Source organism: Temnothorax longispinosus, chromosome 4 (assembly GCF_030848805.1).
Source record: "Temnothorax longispinosus isolate EJ_2023e chromosome 4, Tlon_JGU_v1, whole genome shotgun sequence".
Taxonomy (NCBI): domain Eukaryota; kingdom Metazoa; phylum Arthropoda; class Insecta; order Hymenoptera; family Formicidae; genus Temnothorax; species Temnothorax longispinosus.
In genome coordinates, this window is record NC_092361.1 from 21,377,417 (window position 1) to 21,399,850 (window position 22,434).

A 22,434-nucleotide genomic window follows, 5' to 3' on the forward strand; every position below is an offset into this window, starting at 1 on the left:
GTAAGCAGCCCTTATGTGGTAAGATATACCCATGATAGCACGCTGCCTGTCGGTTCCATTGGAACCAACGACTTTTTCCTGCCGGCACTCATCGACTTTCAAAAAGGACAATCGTTGAAAATCTGCATCATGTTTTGCTACCTGAAACCGAAATCGCGCAATTAACTGTAATCCGTTAGTCGATTCTTATAATTAAATTACGTGGATCGAATATCGAATATTGAATTAAACATAAATCAACCATAGTTATAAATGAAAATTGTATAAATGCTTGTATAGCGATAAAACGTGTTTCATGTATATTTCGCAAGTTTATGTGGTTAATGCTTAAAATGCATTGCACCTCGCGATAAATATGCGCGGTTTTACACATTAGTCTGATGCATAACGTAGTGTACACACACACATTTTTACGCAATTAAAATGTACTGATTAAAGTATGAATTTATATGTATTTATATGTATTATTTATAAAGTATGAATGATGAAGATTGAATTTACAATTGTCATATTTATTTTTTTCAAAAAAAAAAAAAAAACTACTAATCGAAAGCCGACAAAATAATTTTTTAAATAAAAGTAAAAATATAACTATTATCAATATAAACGAGAGACATGAGAATTATATAAGAAGTATATAAATTGAAAATATATTTTGCGTAATTGCATACTTTAAATTATGCAAATTTTATTTATAAAAGTTCTAATTTTGTTATTAACGTATCCTCTTATTATTAATATCATTTTTTACTTTATTATTCAATATTTTCTGCTACACACAAACTTTTATCTTATGTATAGTATACTGTCAAACTTAGGGTTAAAGCTAACACCGGAAGCGAAGCAGTTCACGCTGCGGCCGTTAATGGAGTTCCCCACCCTTTTCACGAAAATGATCGTTTGCCGAGAATGAGAGGAAAACACAGGGAGAGAGGGGAGGGGGCGAGGTGCCGCTGTGCTGGTCCTCGCGATCATTACGCAAGCTGCAAGATGACGCGCCTTCCCTTTGCCCTCTCTCGTAGGCCATATGTATTCGAGGGGGTGGACGAAGGTGGTAGGTGATATAATGGAAGCAGGCGGACGGACGGACGTCGGGGGCTTTCAGTTCCACATGTGTGAACTTCGCAGCACAACGGGAACCCTTTCTTCGGGCTTAGGACGGACGGACAGATTCGACGACGTCCGACGTCCCCATGAAAATCCCCCGTGCGGGTCCGTTTGCGCAACAACAAAACAACAGCTGCGCCAGCGAGACGACGACAGCGAGAGCGTCAAAACAGCGCAACCCTTCGCCTGACCATCACTGGTCCACTGGGGCCTCGGAGCCGCGGGGAGGTTACGCAGGACACGCGGATTTTCGGATGGCAATGCCGTGCGCAATGACGTTCCGGATGAATTCCACGGTTCGCCGACCGCGAAAATCGATCTAATATCTGAGGCACGACACGCTTAATAATCCAACGCGTCAATGTCGCGGTTGGTCGAGGAGTTTCATATTGTAAACTTTGATAGAAAGCAACGTATTGCCGTAAGGCAAGTGCAAAGTAACAATCATGGATTTATGGTAGTATGGTCTACATATGTCTTTCGTGTTTCTTACTTTCATTTATTTAAAGTTGAAAAGAGAAAACTAATGAATCTAAACGAGAGAAAGATTTAAACAATATATAGAAAATATATAAAGTTAGCCAAACAAGAACCTTTTTAAAAGTTTTATATATTTATATTACCAATTATTCAGAAAAACATTACATTTTGATTAGATAAATAACTCATGATGTTTTCTCAAGCTTATTGATCCGAAATTAATTTTTAATTTGTAGTTTCCGATAAAAACATTAAATTAAGAATAAGGATATCGATTTACATTGTCGATAAATAAATACTATTTTCAGAAACCAATCATTGATGTAGATCTATTCTCTTCCGATACCGGAGATCAGAAACACTCGTGAATATTCCGTCAAAGACCTACTTCCGCGACCTAGCACGATATTCGCGATAGACCGGCCATAAATTCACTTCGAGCACCCGGTATATCGGTCATCGGATATTCGCAGCGTACTGGCGCGGCGCACGCGATATTACCGGGTCACTCACTCGAATCTGTACCTCGCGCGTCCTCATCGCGCTTCCACCGTCCTTTTTTTCTCCCCGTATCCTTCTTCCCATCAGTCCGGTGTTGCGGTGTTACCCGCAAACTCCCCTCCCCCTCGCCACCCCCCACCGTTCGTCCCCTCCTCGTCCCTCGCATACCATTCGCGCGGGCGCGTTAATTATGAGGGGCTTCCGGCGATCTAGATTTCATTCTTTCCTACGACTTAGACACCGGGAAATGATAATAGGTACGTGACCCATGTGGTCAGTTCACACGAGAAATGAGACTACTTCGCGGAGGTACCCTCCGGAGGTGCACGCCGACCTGCCGCCTCGCACGAGCGAGGCCCGCGGGGCGAGGTGGGGGCTCCCCGCTTCTCGGTGGAGAGGAGGTGGAGGAGCCGACGCGGGGGGAAAAGCAGCGGAAAAGGGGGCCGCAGGGGGGGGCCCGCGCCGCCGCTCGCGTCGACTCGCGTTATACGGCAGCCGCATCGGTGTCGGCGATGTCGGCGCGCTCCGACTTCTACAATGCGCCTTGTACTCTCCCACACTCAAAGAGTCTCACGCCCTCACATCCTCCTCCTCGACGCGGCGCGGAGGACCCCAGAGAGAGGAGAGCGTCCGCGAGCGTTTCACGAAGCGACCTCCGAGCGAACGTTCGCGAGACCGAACGAACCTCCGGGGAACGAGCGACCGGGCCTCGCGAGAGCGGGTCCTTATTCTGGTAAAATGAGACCCATTTGAAGATTTCAGCGAGACATTTATTATACAATCGCGCCGCTGCTACCGCGGATAAGATGACGAACCATAAGCGAAAAGCGATGAAAGCGATCGATTTGTGGAGGAATAAACCAAACGATTTTCATAATTATTAATTAATACATCCGGCATAAGCGCGTATTTTAAGAGAGGTATGCATCTCGCCTTTATAGCGGCAAATACATTAAATTTTATGTCTTGATGTCTCGATGCTAAAATTATATTTCTTCAGTGTGCACGAATCACATTTGATTTATAAGATCGTGATATAAATTTCTATATTTAATATGCAAAATCCAGTAACACGAGAATATGTCTTCCGAACGGATTTAAAGGATAGCGCGAGACCTTTCTGATGAGAAATGGATTTCAGAATGTTTAGTAATCGAAGGTATATGTGCGACTTGAATCACAGATTAGAAATATAAAGTGCCACTATGTAGAACAAATGAACGCGATCGTAGTAATCTGAAGATATAAATTCCACGGAAATAAATTTCAACATAAAATGAGAAAATATCTAATTCTTGTTGCTAATACGATTGAGAACGAGTGTATCTCGATGAGTATATATTCTCTCAAATAGATAAATAATTTTTATTATTTTACGTAATTATTTTAATTAAAATAATCATATATTTTAATTGTTTATTTAAGTCCTGCTGCTTAGTTTCTTTTTCATTTAATGCAACAACGGGATACATCTTTTTTTATGGACTTCATAAATTTTTAATTAAATTAATGAGCGACACACGAGTGCTATCAATGGCGCGAAAGTACTATGCCTCACGCTACATTACGAGCGCCTGGGAAACTCGGTAGTTTCAAGAAGGACGCGAATGACCGGAACACGGTTCTCCGTGTGCTATACAGGTAGTTACGACGTATGCTCCTTTAGCACGTAACTTATCTACGATCTCCGCTCGCTTCGTCTTGAGACACCAGGTAGGTACGCTCCGTTTCATTAATGTTAACTGTCCGCCTACGACGCGAGATCTTCCCGGCTTCTTCCCTCGGCGCTTATCAGGATTTTCGGAGCAACGGTAGAAATTGCGCCCCGTGAAAATAATCGCGTAATACCGTAACAATCCGGAAGTGATTATCTTTGCATCTTTCTCGGCTTTCTTCAATCTCGACGGCAATTTGATATTGAATATTACATAATATAGACATTCTATTTCTATTTTAATCTGTCACTAGATCATTTCACTTCGAAATAATAAATATTTAATTTTATTAATATATAGCAGAGATGTTCATTAAAAAAATGTAAAAATATCTCCAAACATTTGATTTTATTTTCTAAATTACATCATGAATAATGATTAAATTAAGGGAGATTAACAATCTTTTTTTTTTTAATTTTGGAATCAATCTCTAACTTTAAACGATTGACTTTTAACACGTATCTTGCGAATGTCGACGATATGGCTATTTTCGTCGCGGTCGCGTGCGTAACCGACCGACGGAATTGCAAAACGGTATTAAAATATCCTCAACGACGGAAAAAAAGATATTCGCATAAATTAACGGGCATGTCCAGGCGTTCGCTCGCTAGGAAAGTGGCATTATTCCGCGTAACGAGCGCCTCATGGCACGGATACTTACAACCGCGCGGTTACTTTATTAAGGGCATTCCTGACCCCGTGCCATGACCTATACGAATACACTCGGAAAAATCCGCGACGTATACAGAGAAAGTCCCGATGCCTCTGTGAGAAACTGGCCCTGCCTGCGCCTTTAACGTTGCCTCTCGTTACCGATGCACGCGAAAACGTTCCGCGAGTGGCTTAGATGCGGCTCTCGTCGATCATATCTGACCTACCTACGCCTTGTTGATGATGATTAAGTCTTAAGTCGTGTAGATACATTACTGCGATAAGGATAAGACAATTTACATTCAAAAATTGTTGATTTAAATGGTACGACTTAAAGATTCCTTAAGGAGAAACAGGAACAGGTGATTTTATGGATTGACGAAGCCATGCTGAATTACCTAAATGTCTCGATACAAAGAGAGGAAAGGATTAGCTTTAGAAAATATTAATATCAGGTAAAGTACATAATAAATCAAGCCGTTAATTTATTGAAATCTGATTACGTTGAAAGAATTGATTTTTTTCATCAAATAAGTTCAGTTTTATATTTTAATTTAGAATTGTATGGACAATTGCCGCGTAGCGAGGTATCGACAAATTGGTAAATTTTTAGAAAACTGCTTCTTTAGTAGTCATCGTGGAGGTTCTAATCCCTTGTTAGCATCGGAAGAGTACGCGGGTATAACCTTCTTTGTTGCATGTGGTTCGCACATTGAATTCAAGTCGAGCAAACCAGCTCTCTCGACGTCCCGAAGTTTCAGACATCTCGCAAGCTATTAACATTTATGATTACTATAGTAACGCGCTTTTCGCTATGTTCTTTTTCTATGGCGTTCACACGACCCGTTTCCGAGATACTCCAAACGAACTGGCGGTTCGTTATTTGCACCAACCATTGATTTTTTTCCTATAAATATACTTGAGAATAATCTTCTCTGACACGCGCTCTTAAAAAATATTTTTCTTTCGACTTACTTATTAGAAGCAATAAAGAAGCGTCTGCTAAAAATATATTTATGAAATAATGAAAATAACAAAATTAATGAAGAATGTCAAAGTTTTGAAACTTAAATTTACTTCGTGACAATTTTGTGTGTGTGTTCCTATTCTTCGCAGTAAATAATTTTCAGATTGCAGATCGAGATAAATTTCGACCCGACTTATCCCCCGCATTATCACACAAAAGAAAGGAAGCGTAAATAAATCCTTTTTTTTTTTCAGAATAATACGCGTAGGCTGGACAACGGGCGGGCAGTTATGTTTGAAGCTAATCGCGCCGTAGCATCAGTCTGCAGTGGACAGCCCTCATGCGTCCGCTTCTCGTATCGAAAAAGCGTTTATCTGATAGGGTCCTTTGTTTTAAAGTGGACGCGTTCATCGCCCGAGAAACGGAGGAGCGGTTTTTAGTTACGGCGAGAATGAGTCTACGACACGAGCTTTCGTCCGGCGATCTGCACCTTCCACGACGGGCGACAACAAATCAAGGACGTGGTCGGACTAACTTATTTACAGTCAGACTATCCCGTTATTCGTGCCGACAGTAGACTCATCTCTTATCTCCGTGACTTCACGAATTTGATAATATATCATGCACGCGCAGATTGTGTCGGGTATCGCAGCCAAGTTTTTTTTTTAGTAAAAGTGGAAGTTTATAGTGCAGTAATTGCGATACGTAACGAAATAATAATTACGCTTTCCGATCGATTATATTATATAATTTGCTATAAAATAATGATTGTGAAAATAATGTATTATTTTTCGAAACATTTGATAATACTTTTCAAGTGTGTATACATTTCCTCGCTATAATTATTTTACATAAATTAAATTGTTTAACAATTCTATTTTTGGAATGTATTTTTCCACTTTTTATGTATTAACTCTTTTGATGGGTAAAAGAATCTTCCTTAATTTCCTTTTGTTGGAGTTTTATCAACATTTTATCGCCCAGTTTCGTTCGTAAAGCTAATATTTAATTGCACAAGCATCGTCGATCTCGATTAGCTACTAAAAGCCGTATTTTCTTCGCGCTTGAGAACCGCCAACTCTGTAAAATTCAAGGACGAGACTTTTCTTCTCGGCTCCGCCGAGTTACTCCTACACGCACACATACATAACTTATAACTATGTATTCCGGTAGCGATATATTTCACGATCAACCACCTGTGGATGACTATGCTAATTACCGGCGTAACGTCATAATGGGGAGGTATCGTACCGGGGGTTAACGGAGAAGGTACCGACGACTATTTTTCAGCATAACGCCCTCCGGAAAGGGAGAGGGGGATCCCGGGGAGAGAGAGGAGGGAAGCCAGGGAAATTATTCTTCCCCGAACGCGGTAGATCGTGGAAAGAGCTCGTCTCTGTCGGCTGGATTAATTCCTCGCTCGCAGATAAAGAAGGCACTCTCGCTCTCCTCTTCCCTTTTCTCTCCACGAAGCGGCGTGGCTCGTCTCTCGAAGAAATCCCGGTGCCTTGTACTTCTTGCGCGAGATAATGCACGCAAATATCGTAAAGATAAGACTCCAGGTCAGGAGTAGACCAAAGATTGTGCCGAGGCGCGAGCGAGCCAGAAAACGTGAAAGAGAGGGGGAAGCCTGGGGAGGCTGGGGAGAGGGAAGTAAGCGGGATGAAGGTTTTACGAACCGCGAAGGTGCATTGGCCAAAGGAAAAACGGAACACCGTGTAGTTTTCTTTCCTCGTCTTCGTTTTCTCTCTCCCCTCGCAGCGCAGCTCGCCCTTTTTACCTTCGCCAGAACCCCTCGCTCCACCCCAGAATCCGTTAGGGCAGACAGTTTTTTCCGCCCCTCTTCTCTGCCTAAAAATCTTTGTCTCGGACTCCGGTCGCCGGTTTTTCTCCGTCGATCGTCTATTCGTTCTCTCTCTCTCTTTTCCTTCTCGGACCAGGCTACTTTCCTCCTTCTCCGTTGTTGATTTTCAATTGAAACCAGAGATCCGTTCAAATATTAGACCGAACAGTTAGGCGCATGGGAACTTTCGGTGAGATTCGGCTGGTTTCGACGATTTTTTTATTCCACTCCTATATATGAGGGGTGAGATCGATGTGTGTCGATAAACGGGCAGGAGAAACGGTAATTTTAAAAGATACGGCCCGCTGTAGGAACATTCACATGTGACACTTCACATACGTTTTGTTCCTTTACAATTTATCGCTTGATAAGATTTTACATGTCATTGAAAGTATTTGGAAATATCCCTACGTAAAATAATATCGAAGAAGATATTTTAGAATTGTCGGAATGTTGGCTGGGGCACAGGTTTCAATTTCAGTTCTTAAAGCTTCCGTACTGGACTTTGAATGGACATGAAATAGTCCACGCTATTTTACGCGCGATTTCTCAGCTTTCTTTTTTGGGTGGTCCACGCTGCTATAATCCTAATCCGAGGGGGCATTCTTCCAGCCACGACTGTCCCGGGGACTTAAGGCCTCGCTTTGTCGCCGACCCGGATAAAAATCCACCCTCGGACGCCTCTTCTTACTATAACGCGCCCGACCCGCCGCGACGAGTTGGTTGCTCGACGTGCGAGGAGGCACGTCATAGGCGTGAAACGATCCGTAATTTGTCACGCGGAGCTGCGTCCGACTGTCCACGAACGTGTCGGAATAAGGTCATGACTCGATCTCGTGCCAACGGCAGGATGTTGTCCTAGCATCAATGGCTCCTCTTTTCTCGCATCTGCAGACGTCGTCGTCGCTGCTTCTCGCGGGTCTCAGGAAATTTCACCTCTCAGAATCATCACGGAGATATTCGCTCGAGTAAACTCGTCGTAACCGATCTTTTCGATTGTCCAAAAATGGAAACGTACATACAGACTCAATTTATTCAACAAGTTAAACAGATAAAGATAGCTGATATCACGTATTCGTTATATAAACCGATATAGAAATGGCTATTTCCCGATTTCTGTGTGTGTTTGTTCTCTTAAATTAATCTCCTAAGATTTCCCTCGAGATAAAGAACACATAATCGTTGTGCAGAAAGGAACAGTGGCATTTACATTAAAGATTTGACATTACCGCACTATTCGATTCGAGAATACGAGAATGGCCTCGAGGAGTAAGAGCGCGCCTTATTTGATAGAGCCAATTTCTTAGGCATCATTTATGATGGTCCATGGATTTTTTCCCAACGACGTCCCTGCAAATGGGTTTTGTTGCATATCATTTCCGACAGTCACGTGCCTGCGAATCGCCTCGCAGCAGCGCGGCTCTCAACGGATAAGTGAAGCAAATGGAGGGTCGGAGAGCATCGTGGTCAGGGATTTTACCAGACTTTCACTTAACACTCTCCACCAGCGGGCCCTTGTAACTCTGAGATACGATGCATTGTAGATACGTCGTTCTATTACGCGTATATGTGCAGTTTATGACCGCGCACGCCGCGGTTTCAAAGAGCGAACGCGTCGGAAAAAGAGAGGTATACTTATAGAATTGAGCGCATAGGCAATGTACATTAAGTTGTACATTATTAACTGTTTTCCGACCGGTAATACCCGATTCATTGTCTTCATATTTCAAGATCTTTCACTTATTCGCTTCAATATCGAATCAATATGTCACAATAATACAATGTAATGAGACATATTTAAATTAAGAGAGATAGTAATACTGCAAGATTCTCATACAATAAAGACAACAAAAACATTGAAATATAAAATATAAATTATAATTCAATTAATTATATTATAAAATGTTTAAATTAATAATAAATAAAATTTATTAATTATATAAAAATATCTTGATATATCTTTCATATTAAATTAATTTCGAAATAGGCTTATATTAAATGTAAGAGTAAGTCTGCAATAAATAATAATCTCTACAGTAGATGCTACGATGATTAATTCCGCGTTAATCGCTGAAATATGCATTATTATCTTAATGATTGTTATAACACGTCATATCTTATCTCTGCCTGTTCGCTTATGTGCATTATAACGCCTCGGAGCTCTGCGAGTCAAGGAAAGAGGAAATATTCGTGCATTAGACTGACCCACGTTTCTTTGTAACCGAGACGGGATACGCGTGTTTGTTCAGATAAGGGTACAGGTGGGGCACAGTGGACAGTGCTGGTATTTCATCTCGGCGACGTCCGTTCGTCCGTCCGTTTTTTAGTTTCGGTTTATTCAACGATAAGAACGGACTCTACGCGCTCGCGGAAACTATAAAAGACGCAACGTTGTCTCTATACGTTGTGGCCACAAATATTTTTCCTATGAACACATCCGCGTTTATCCTTTGACTTTAAACTTGGCAAGACTAAAAAAGCCGCAGGAAGAACATTTGAAATTATATTGCAATGAAGGAAATAAAAAAATATATATATAAAACTTGTGAATATAAATCCCAAAGCTACATTTTTTAACTTTTTAATTTTCCTGGGTTACGTATTCTGTAAAAAATAATTGTAATTAGTTAGGAAATATATAACGTTACTTTTAATTTTAACTCCATTTTTATAGAAAATTAAATTTTAGGATAAAAAAATTTATGTAAAAATGGAAAAAAATCACATTTCAGTAATCAACTTTCTAAGACTTGTCATAAAAATTAAGAGACTTTGATAAAACATTATCAACATTTCTAGAAAAAGATATGTGTCATAGTACGGACGATATCTAAAATTTTTCTGTAAAATTTAAATAAACTTTCCAGAGACGTCAACGTTATCGGTAATTTTATTATTTCATGCCATAATTTTATCAGCGATTCTTGCAACTTCTACAATTTTTGCAAGATATGAAGATCCACACGGTAATAATAACTCCTCTGTCACCTTTCGCATTAATAGAGAACATCGGCGAACGTTGTTAGCGGCGAGGCGCAGCGTAATGGGAAATTTATAGCGCATAAAGACTCCCCGGATCGAGACGGCGCGCGGCGCGGGCGCGCGCGACGGTCGCTCTTTCCGTGGATTTACAATATTCCCAGAATAAGTTGCCATTGGCCGGCATTTTCACAATACTTTGACGGGATCTCATTACTTTATCGCTTTACTGCGTGCGCACGTGTGTGCGTGCACGCCGAGTAACGCGCGGCTATTCGGTTGACGTGTAGGCAGATTCGAGAAGAGCTCCCGCGTCTGTCGATGGAACGGTACGACGACGGTGCATTATATTGGAGCACCACGTGTATCGTGCTCGCGAAGATCGGCTTATGGCTATCGATCTCCATTACGCGAACTGATTGGCTTCGGAGTCGAGCTGCTTATTCGCCCGGCGTGCATACACACATATACTGGCGGCACCGAGTCACGTATACTCGCGGACAAGGGGATTCGCCGGATCCTACCTGGAAAGTCCTCTTGTTCTATGATAACGTATTACACTGCTCGGCTCCGCCGAGGCAAAATGGAGACAGAAAAACGTCTCTAAGTCTCTTTTGTAGCGACGACGTCGTAACAGCTACGGGTAATGCATGGGATGGGTAATATCGAGGATGATGGAGTCTGTATTCGATAATGCAACGGCCATTGAATATTGATATAAAATTAGAAAAGTTAATACTGGTGATTTGAAATTGCTGGTGATTGTAAACAGAAGAAATAAAAATAAAATAAATAATATAGTAATAGGTATTTTTCCACATTTTTCACAAAAAGAAAATTTAAGACGATATATATATCGAAAATGAAGAAATATGAAACTAATTATCACTACCGTTATACGTTTCATAAAAGTATTATTGCGACTATTGTGGCGTAATATAAATATTAAAGATGTTAAAATTTATATACGATATGACAGTTAAAATACAGTAAAGAAGTCTCGCAATTTCTTGCAATAAGGACAGCACGTATCTAATGCGGGTAGTAAAGACATAGGTATTGTCCTTTGCGCATTGTGCGAAAAAGAACGATTTCCACGATCGCGGGAAAGCTGACCGTGACGTTGCGCCACCGCACCGTATAGCCGATAAGAAGGCGATCATTTGTTACGTCGTAGTCGGAGCCATTGTTTCGCGGTGTCGATCGATAGTTCCCTCATACTCTTGTACATTATTGTTTTCGTCAACCCCCGTAGTGAAAGACGACCGGCGCGTATCCTGATTGCTACGCCTACATATCCCTGTCTCCCTTCGTACCACCCTCCTTTTTTCCCTACGATATTGTTTATTTTTATACGGCAGCATGATACTCGGGATATACTTTTTCGCACGATAAAGAGCTTTGAGAATGACGTGTGTGTTGCAATTTATCTGAAAAGTCTTTTACGATTAAAAAGCTAAGCGAATAAAAAAGAAGTGTTTTATACATTTTGAAATTTGTATATATTTGATGATTACGTGATTTTTTCATTATAGATGATCTCATCACAGAATAATATAAATCTAAAACTCAGAAAAATTTCAAACATTTCGTAAATAATTTTCATTAATTTGCTAATTATAATGCACATACATCATATGATAATAAATCGTTATATCATTAGAATGGCTATAAGAATAGTTGAATCGTGTTAATCCTTTCCCTATAATCCTTTTTCTTTATCCGAACGGCTGGCAGTAGCGTATTCAGCCTTTTCTCATAAATATAGCTTAAGCTTGTGTCGTGAGCGCTTATAATGTGTCATTTATCCTATATTCTCCTTCTCTGACACCTTGCAACTTAATAAACCGGCCTAGTGTGTACCAGCTTTTGCAAGTACAAGCATATGCCGATTCTTCAAATTAAATGACATCGGACCGGCGATAGAAAGCAACGTGCCTCCCGAAGATAATTAGCGGCCGATGCGGGACCAGCTGCTTTCTACGGGTTGTAGCCCGAGAGTTCCGACGACGGGTATCCCCTCGCGTGGCGATCGTGCTCGTCGATTCTCAACGTCATCCGGGATCGATCTACCGGTTGCATCTCGGGTGCAGTTAACAACTGATAAATCGCAGTCCGCGCGGATGTGCCGCCGGTCGCGAAGATAATCCCGCGAAACAATGGGATCGCCGCACCGTTGCCGGTGAGACTGATGGAAACCGGAAAAATGCGGCGCGATCGCGACTAATCGGAAAGGTCGCACATTTGCCTCGTGTTTATGGCGACGCGGCGAGTTGCGCTCGCTCTCTTTCTCTTTCTCTCTTTCTCTCTTGACGCGCAACGGCCCAATATATCTCGATCGCGAAGATCTAACGGCGAGGGAGTACGATCCCACGACGCTGTTAGCGCGCGCTCATCGAGCCCGCCATGCGCGTCATGCGGAATCGGTTCAGGCTTGGAACACGTCTCTTACGTGCACCGATCTGATAAGTCACGGTTAGAACCAGAGCGCGGCTATACCGTTCGTATTGGTAAAGAGTAATGGCAATTTCTAATCTGGGAGATGTGTGAAAAGCCGGCTACAAAGAGCGAGTCTCGTACGCGAGCAACTTTGTTCCTTTGCGCAACGTTTGTGCACAACATCCTGAATCTGTCGAAAAATATTGCAGACATAGATATACTTTTAAAAAAATCTGTCAATTATCTCATAAATAAAACGTCAGACTAATGCGGATAATGAAGCAATCATGTTATTTCCTTTCTCAACATCTCGATCGCGCCGTGTAAGTTACGGTTCAGTTTCTTGCATTTTAAATATCCTATAACATAAGAAGTTTATCACGTTCTTACAATCTTAATGGAACATCTATGAATCTGCCGAGTAAACTTTATCGATACACGCGGATATGGATGAATGAATGAGTTAATCACATAATAGAACATTCTGTCGAGGTAGCATATTACAAGTTCTTATAGAATGGATACTGTTATTTCATTATTATATTGCAAACGCATTAGCCGTCAAAAGTGACAGGTTTTTCAGTTTGATTACGCTATTGTGTCATGAGCGCCCGCGCGCGCGGACAATCAACTCGCTCGCTCATAAACTTTAACTCATTAACTGAGATAGCGTTACTTTCTAACAGCTTCGTCCTACATTAAAAATTACTTAATTATTTTTATCATTTAATAATTTTTTACATGTTAACTTTTTTTATTATATATTTGCATATTTAAAGTTCAAATTAAACAACAACGCATATTTTTCGTTATATTTAACGAATGTCTTTGTTTTGCATTCTGAGAGAACTCATGTCCTAAAATACGAGACAAAATTTCTTTCTAAGACAGTTGACTCTCAGTTAACATTAATGAATGTTAAATGCGAGTCGAAAGAAAATTGGTTTCGGCGGTCAAAGGATTCGCGAGAACCGCGAGATCTCCATCCCAGTCAGTGCGGCGCGGTAGCATTCATCGATTCTGCGTCATCCGGAATCGATACTTCGCGCGGGCGTGCGGCACAAGGATACATCGTAAGATGCGCTCGGAGCCGATAAGTCACGGGCTAGAGCCGGGCTAGAGTACCCATCTGTACCACACACGTGCGCGTACGTACGTGTGCGCGGGGATGGGAGACGCACGTGTGTTCGCGTACACACGGGCAGCGAGAGTGCGATGCACACGAGAGGATGAGAGCGGGAAAAAGAGAAGGACCGAGGGAGAGAGTGAGAAGCGGCGAGAAACGTGCGATGCACACGAGCGCGAGTGCCATGTGCATGCGCCGCGCGAGGGTATCGCGCGCGAGTCGGCCGCGTAGGCTAGGTCGGCGGTGCATACATGGGAACTGATGCCGCGCGCCTCGCCGCGCCGCGCTGTGCCGGCCGGGAAGAAGAGGAGAAAAAACGTCCAGCGCGAGGCCGAAAAAATGAATTCGTGCGCATCCCGTGCCCACACGTCTAACTTTCACTTCGCTCGGGGATCGGGCAGCGGTGCGGCAGCCACCGCGCCGTGCCGTCGTCGCCGCGCCGCGACCGGGCCTCGCGCGATTCCGCGAGATACGTCCGAAGACGCCGGGCCCAACCGAGAGCGAGCGCGCCGCTCGGCACGTTTGAAATCGCGAGCACAATCCTCGCAGGGGGGGGGGGGGCAGGAACCGAGGGAAAAGGGAAAAGAAAAACAAGAGCGAGGTTTCGAGCGTATTTCGCTCGGCGGATTGTCATCGCGGTGTCACGTGAATTCTAGAAGAGAAGGGGGAACACGCTCGATCGATCTCCATTGATTTGAGAAAGACGTCATTAATCAAGAATTTGAAAAATTTATTTTTGTATGTTATTTCACAGACGTACTTTGACGCGCGTTCAATATCAAATTCTATCAAGTTATAATAAGTAATAAAGTCGAGACCAGATTTCATCCTCGAACGAAAGTCGGTACGTGAGAAAAGTCGATCGGCGTCTTTGAAGATTTGTGACAACGGTTTGGAGAACGGCGCGGTGATATTCGGCGCGGCAGATTTGCGTCTTGAGGGAAATCCTTGAACATGGCTCGCGAGTCTTGAACGCCGGTGATATATCGCGCGTCTGTATCGCGATAATAATCTCGTTTCGGTAACGATCGAAATGCACCGTGCTCTCTTCAATCGGAGATATAGCGGCCGTACGTTAAATATCGATTTCCTATATATGTAAGAGTTGTAACGATGAATAGAATTTTTGTCGCTAATCTGGTGGAAACGATCGATCCGAGGGATCGATTTCGCGGATGCTGTTTTCGTGCGGGGTTCTCATATGGGACGAATCAACTTGGCAAAATTCTCCTTTCTAAAAGAAATGTTGCACAATCAAATATTTCTCGAGAATGTGAACTTTCAATAACCTGATAACGAAAATCCTGAGAAAAAACTTTCAAAATTTTCACAATGAATAATTATATTTGTTAATTTTTAAAAAATTTTCTCCACAGTCGGGAATTGATATTAGATTATGAATATCTAATCATAACTTCTGCCATTTAAAGACCTGTCTTATGTATTAGAGACGTCTCGTAGGCGAGGAAAATTGTTGAACGCGGCGAAAGAAGTCGGTCGATTGCTTCTATAATCTTTCGGCAATATTAACTAACGGATAATAGATGACTAATATCGCTTACGTGGTCAAGAAACTAATGTTCCTATTAGATACGCAATTTGCCGACTCGGAGCTTGATAGAGTCGGCAGGTAATCATGGAAACGCGAGCGTGTTTCCTCGCTGTCTACGATCAATGTAACAATTGCGTGACTCAGTCAGGACTCTTTCACGTATGACTTTAAACTTATGTTTCCTACTTAACCACGTGGTATTATAAATATTTGTTTTTCTGAATTTTAATATCCTGTTATAGAGAAAGGAAATTATCAGCATTATACATTTAATTCGTGACATCACAATTGACAGATCGGCTAAATAACTTTTAATTCCAATTTATTTACGAGAATTCAATCATACTGAAACTTTAAGAAAAACATTAACTTTGTGGAAAACGATTTTTGAAGTTCGTATATTATTTTCTACTTTTGTAAATATATTCAATTAAAATACGTACAATTTTTTAAATCATTAGTTTTAAAATAAAAAACTAATGATTTATAAAATGTAAAAAATAATACAGAAAAAATTTAAATAATATTTTAAAATTAAAAACTAACAATTTATAAAAAATGCATATATTGCACTAATATTATTTATATTCTTTTCGTAAACGCGAAAAGAAATCTATGCTTAAACTTGACTGAAAAATGAGGATTCCTTACATTTTCGATTTTCTCACTACCACATTTTCGGACTTAAGTTCTTCCGCAGAAGAACCCCTCAGTTCCATCCTATTTGGATAATAGCGTCTGCCGCAACTGAAATTTCTCTTGCGACACGGAACGCGGCGAAAACCGAGAAACGCGCGCGCGCGCGCGCGCGATATGTCCATCGCACGTTTTTGCCGTTGCTTGTCAGGCGGTCGCGGCGCGCAGCTTTTGACCAGCGGTTACACAGAGATCCTCCTTTTGTCGCGGCGGAAAAAAGTCGGCGAAACCGCTAAGAGCGCAATCTGAATACCGCTTCGCGGCGTCACGATTCCGCGCGGGACGATGTCACACGAGGCGACGCGGCGCAACGCGGCGCACGCGAACGCCGCAAGCGGCCGCCGCGGCCGCCTCGTGTGCCGCGCCATTCGCAATTTTCATTAAACATTGTGATTTCGCGTAATGTGCTTTGCCAATTCTTTTTCCGCCGCTGCCGCCGCGCCGCCTCGACGTTTTGCTTCCTACTTCTCCTTATTCTCCCGGTTAGAATGCGGACTTCTCATACAGAGTGTCTCGGAGTAAACACCTAGTTTTTAATAGCGGATTCGTGAAACTTCTATGTAAATATGTCTCGAATTTTTTACATTTATATTCATTAACGTACATTATAATATTCAATGATACATATTAGTATAAATTTATAAATTACGTTTTTTTAAATAACAAAATAACTTCTAAATGAAAAAATCTATGTTTAAGAAACTAAGTTAACAATATGTAAAATTTATATATTGACATATGAGAAATTTTTAATACATTTTGTGTTCTGTATATGTGGATTTTAATTAGCCTGCTTAAATGTTATCATTTCCTATTTAAAGTTGTCCCAACCTGATTAAGATTTTAGTTCTTGAATTGTTTCAAATACATATCATCAAAAAAAATTAAGCGTTTAGTCTGGGACACTCTTTACATTATCGTGAGGAACTATTGTGACAACGACGACGAATTTACTCCCGCGGTTCTCTTCTTCGCAGGACAAAGGCGATTGCGAAGTCAAGAATAATCTTTTCGCAAAGTCTAGCCGCACTGGTCGTGTTTCGATTCTTACGGAATGTTCACTTCTCAGACGTAACTTATCTTCAGGTTAGTTTTGAAAAAAATTTTTTTATAGTAACAAGTGTTTTTTGAAATAAAGTTTATTTGCCGTTCGCACGCGTTATCGTTGTCTATAGATAGACGTCGCGCACCTGTTTTTTTCTCGATTATGGCATCGACGTTTCCGTATAACATCATTAATCGGTCTCGTTGTCAGTATATCTTCCGATCATTCGGTCACGAGTCCAAGTACTCGCGCAGCTGTTACTCTATATCGTAGAAAGTTCTACGTATGTTACACGCGCGTACATATCCTAAAACCGTTTGTTCAGTTAGTCTCAATCTACAAGTGCAACGATGAAGTCGACAAAGCTTATTTCTTGATTGTTTTAATGGATTGATATGTATAGTCTATTAACATATTTCGCAAATATCTTCTTAATTTGTGACAATTTTTTTTCTATCCACTATATAAAAATAAAGTCGATGATCATATTTATTAGATCGATGTATCCATTTACGTGAAGAATATCGTCGAGGATATGTTGGAGAACTGTTTCATTTCAAATTTAAATATCCTCTTAGTATTGTCTTCCTCTTTTCAATACGAGTCCGCCTCTGTAACGAGTCTCGATAATTACCCGGCCGCCCACGCGGACGCGCGCGGCGAGTCTCTCGAAAAAAATCGACGATATAACGCCGCGCGAGACGACAATGATTATCACGATAAATTCGCGCGGGCTTCCACGGCTTCGGCGCGCGGCGTCGGTGTGCACGTGCGGATTGGAGAACGCCGTTAAAGAGAGAAATAAAGAAGTATCTCCATTCTCGCAATAAGAAACGTAGAACGGAACATTTAGGCACGAAAACAAGAAAATGTATTTGTTGTGATTCGGAGAATGCGGAATTAGGATAAATGATTCTATGTGGAATTAGAAGATATAATAAAATTATTATGAGGATAAGATCACAAGGCTTTATCGTTTAACGATTTATAAAAATAAAATAAGCCAAACATGTATTAATTTTATTGAAAGACTAATTGCATGTGTAATATTGAGATTTTAATACCGTCTACTTCAATTTTAATGACAAATTAATGCGTTCGTAGATAAATCTTAATCAACATTCGTGAGACACTCAATGTAACATTGATTAAAGAAATCTGTCATTAAAATGAAGACTTCGAGCTCTAGGAGAAGAGGCATGAAATTTAATATAAGCAGAAATAAATAGCAAAATGTTAGACGAACGCCTTGAGAACGTAGCCAAGACGCGACGATAAAAATATCAGTGAGACAAGTACATACATCAAGTAAAGCGATGTTACAGCGAGAAACACCGCAGGGGTCGCGACATTTGGCCAGGTCCGGCCGCGATAATGGAAACGCTTCTTGAAGAGTGTGGCCGAGCGGAGGCAAGGAGCGGCGGCGGAGGAGGGCTAGAGAGGCCGGGTGAAGAAGGTAGGCGCAGGCGGAGGAGCATATGCAGATGAATAGCTCGAAGAAACCGTGAGAGTCTACGCGGTTGCCCTATATATCGGGAGCAGTAGAATCACCGGGAGAGGAATGACGCTCGCTCACGTTTCTCATGTGTGCGCCGTGTGTCGCTTCGTCTTCTAAACCTCGAACTCGGTTGGTCGGTCGGTCGGTCACTCGGTTGGTTGGTCGGTCGACAGGATGGACGGATGGTTTCTGCTCGACTTTTCGCCAGCGGCGAAGAATCATCAGATTGCTGCTCGCTACTGCGGCCAAAAGCGTGCATAAGAAGAGCGGGAGGTAGGGATGAGACAAGCGGGAGCCTGACCTGCTTAGGAATACTGAAGATACCAAATCGAGATATTAAAATAAAAAGTTGGTATCAGTACTTTCGCCTCGATAAATTCTACTCAATGCGGCGCATTAGCCGTCTATCACACATCGCGCTTTTGATAGAGGGAAAATTCAAGTATTTAAAAAAATAGTAATTAAAAGAAATAAATTGGAAAATTAAATAAAAATCAAAATTATATTATTTATCATGTGCACGTCATTCTTCTAACAGAATAATTCATGAAGACCTCATGTCATTCCCTGTTCAAAAATATTAATTTTAGTAGCAATCTTCTTTCGTCAATAGATTATTAGCGCGATGTACTATAACTATATTAATACAAATATCATCATTCAATATTGATACCTGCAGCAAGCGTGAGTACTTTGACCCAATATAGCGGATCTACTGGTTGAGCCGGTAATGGACGGTAGCCGCCAATGAACTTTTGGCTTCTGGACGCGCGCTGGATTCTACCGGCTGGCCGACGTCCATCGTTGGTCCCGGTGCTCACCTTTGACTCGGTGACACGATCGCGGAGGAATTAAGGACAACTTCCAGGGGAGCCTGATTTATGCCGCTTCTATAGAAGTTGTCTGTCCGCTACGACGGTTTATGACGTTGTAGGAAGAGTCCGACGCGACCAGTTATCACGTTACCGATTACGCTTCGTAATTCAACGTCCGCAGACAGTCGGAGTTATACATCGTAATTTATAGCCCGCGTTGATTGCTCGCACGCGCGCTACCATGCAGTTCGCCGATCGCGAAGGATGGAGGTGCAAGATGTCATCTTAGATTCGCCGAGGAGATCGTTGAACATGCTTATTTTCAGCTTCTATTATAATGGATCACAATAAGAAACAATTCGCTAATATTTACGAATCTCTTAATTATCGATTTTAAAGATACGTAGGACAGTGCTGTAATAAATAGATAAACTATCGTACATAATTTGCGCTTACATACATTGATCTCATAAGTCATTCGTATTCCCGTTTCAGTATTAATTTTTGCAAATGCTTAAATTATCATTATTTCAGGAAAATAAAACCAAAGTTGATAAATATAGGATAAAAAACTACTTAAATTTTTTGTTTTTATATAAATAATGACTTTATCATTTATTTAGACCAAATCTGTTTAATTTTTTTCATGTCAATTCAGAAAAAAATTTTAATTGATTGTATTGAAAAATTGACTCCACAACAGTTTATGATTAAAAAATACGACCAATAATAGACATCAATGACGACTTTCTGCGCAATCGTACGGTTATCGATCTAAAACACGTGCACAACGGGACGTTAGAAAACAACGATCGCTAATTTCTCTTTGCGCATTAATTGGTCGTCGCAATTTCCCAACTGAACGTATCTGAACGCGCGACAATCGCTTATATATTATTCGCGAATTGCATAAGCCTCGAAAGTGTGCGCGATGGCGGTCGGATCAATCACAGGGCAGGTAGCTAAGCGCAACGAGGCACCCGATGTCCTTTGAAACTAGAACTCGGCCGACCTATCGAGCACGCCGAGTCAAAGTGCTCACCGAGGATCGCCGCTCTCCAGGGCACGTAGAAACTGGAGAGACGCGGGGAAAGAAACGAGGGTGTAAGACGGAAGATGCAGAAGAGCGAGAGGAGAGGAAAACGGAGGAGGAACAAAAACAACCAGATGCCTGGTCGTGCCGGCTAACCGTACCGATGAACTTTCGGCTCCCGGTGGAGCGCGATGAGTAAGTGACCGCCGTCCATCTACCACGCTGTGTACATGAACGTGCATAGGCGCGCGCGCGCGTGCAGTTAGATGCAGCTACGACCATCGTATAGACACCAGGCACTATCACGCGCGCGAGCGGCCACCTACGACACGGGCTAGCTAAACCTTCACCGTAGGTGCACCGCGGAGAGGTCGTGCCGAAGGTGGCCCGGCGTTGAGGATCGTGCGAATGCGGCCTAGGCGGCGTGGAGGCCTGCGGAACGGTGAAAAGAGAAGTAGGAGAGAAGGGAAGGGGGACCTTTTATAGTCGTTTGTAGGACTCGATATATCGGACGCGATGCCGATCGCGCGCATCGCCGATCGAGGTTCCCCGTTCGTTTCCTGAGATTGAGATCGTTTTGCAAACCTACACTTATGCATGTTGAGAATATCGCGGGGATATTAAGGTATCGTAAGGGAAAATATCATACGCAATAATTCGTCCTCTCTCTCTAAAAAAAACCAGAATAATTTAAAAATATCTAACAATTCTTTACAATTTGAAATAGATCTTTTCTTAACAGATAGCTAGAGGCGCCAGTCTTTTATTTATTTAGAAATCTGTGGAGTCCCGCAAATTAAATTTCAAAAACTCAAACAGAAGAAAAATAATATTTTTACGTAACTTCAAGTGAACTTTACTTATTAGACATTCGATAATACAATTTAATTCGCACATATTTGCCCCGATGCAGTTAGGATGCCATTTTATTGCGGAATTGTCGAACGATAGTTCGCTCTTTTCGCAATAAATAACTTTAAGGAGAAAAGCCCACAATAAGAAAATAATTGTCTCGCCGTAGGTCATTTAATCTATTAAAAGTTTCGTCATAATTTGAAATCCTTGCTACTTCATTACGAGTGTTGTGGTCGGTCGAGAGCGGAGAGAAGGCAGCGAGGAGGAAGAGAAAAAAAAAGCAAAATTCGCTGCAGCGCGAGCAGTTTCATCTCCTCTGTTTGCTTTGGTCGGCGCTATTCCGGTAGCAGCCCCCGAGAAAGGTAGCGACTAGCACATAAAGCCGGAACGTGAGAGAAAAAGAGTGTATCGGAGGGGCTTGGTTAGCGTGGCCGATCGATCAGCATTGGCGGTTTTTGCGCTACCCATATGTCATAGTCGGCCCGGCCGAGAGCATGCCGTGGCATAGAGAGCCCAGCTTGGGCTCTCTCTCTGTCCATTCACGATATGTAGCAGAAAATTCGGTGGGTGGCCGACACGAGAGGATCGGCGGTGCCATAATCGCGCGCATCTTGCCGCATCGCGCGTCACTTCTCTCCCTTCTCGCTTTACCGTTCGACGTTCGACTCTTCGACGATAGCACTTTCGCCGATCCTTTCTCCGAAATTATTCGTTCGACGCGCGGATGCATCTACTCGATTGCAACGGTTTATTAGCGGGAAGTCGGTTTGACGGGTGGTAAGCGCATCCTATCCGTAAAAGAATTCCTTTAATGTGATTGAGCTTTCAATTTTTTGTGATATTAAGTAGCGCGAGTACTTCGCGAATATTTTTCGCTCTTGAAATAATAAAATTTCTTATCATTTAGGAATCGAGCAAGTACATCAATAAATCGTGTTGGTTACGAGTAAATTAATTAATCCTAAACTCGTAAAACTCAAATATCATTAAGTTGATTTATACACGTTGGCGTGGAGTATATATTACAACAATTGACACGCATCTTCTTCGATCCCCTTGTCGTCCCGATCTCGCAATTGTATCCGGTAATAATCACCGACGCGCGTGATTCGCGAATCGCTCTACCCGCAAC

At 42.0% G+C, this 22,434-nt stretch overlaps 1 long non-coding RNA gene across 2 annotated transcripts in view; it reads left to right on the plus strand.

Moving 5' to 3' along the window:
• LOC139811751 (uncharacterized) overlaps nucleotides 1–22,434 on the plus strand; it is a 105,870-nt gene that overhangs the window by 74,547 nt on the left and 8,889 nt on the right. Inside the window, exon 7 of one of the 2 annotated variants that reach the window (XR_011731738.1) lies at nucleotides 5,676–6,252. The exons of the other annotated variant lie outside the window; for it this stretch is intronic. This is a non-coding gene — a long non-coding RNA (uncharacterized lncRNA). Of the gene's footprint in view, nucleotides 1–5,675; nucleotides 6,253–22,434 lie in introns of those variants that run through there. 2 annotated transcript variants of the gene reach the window in all.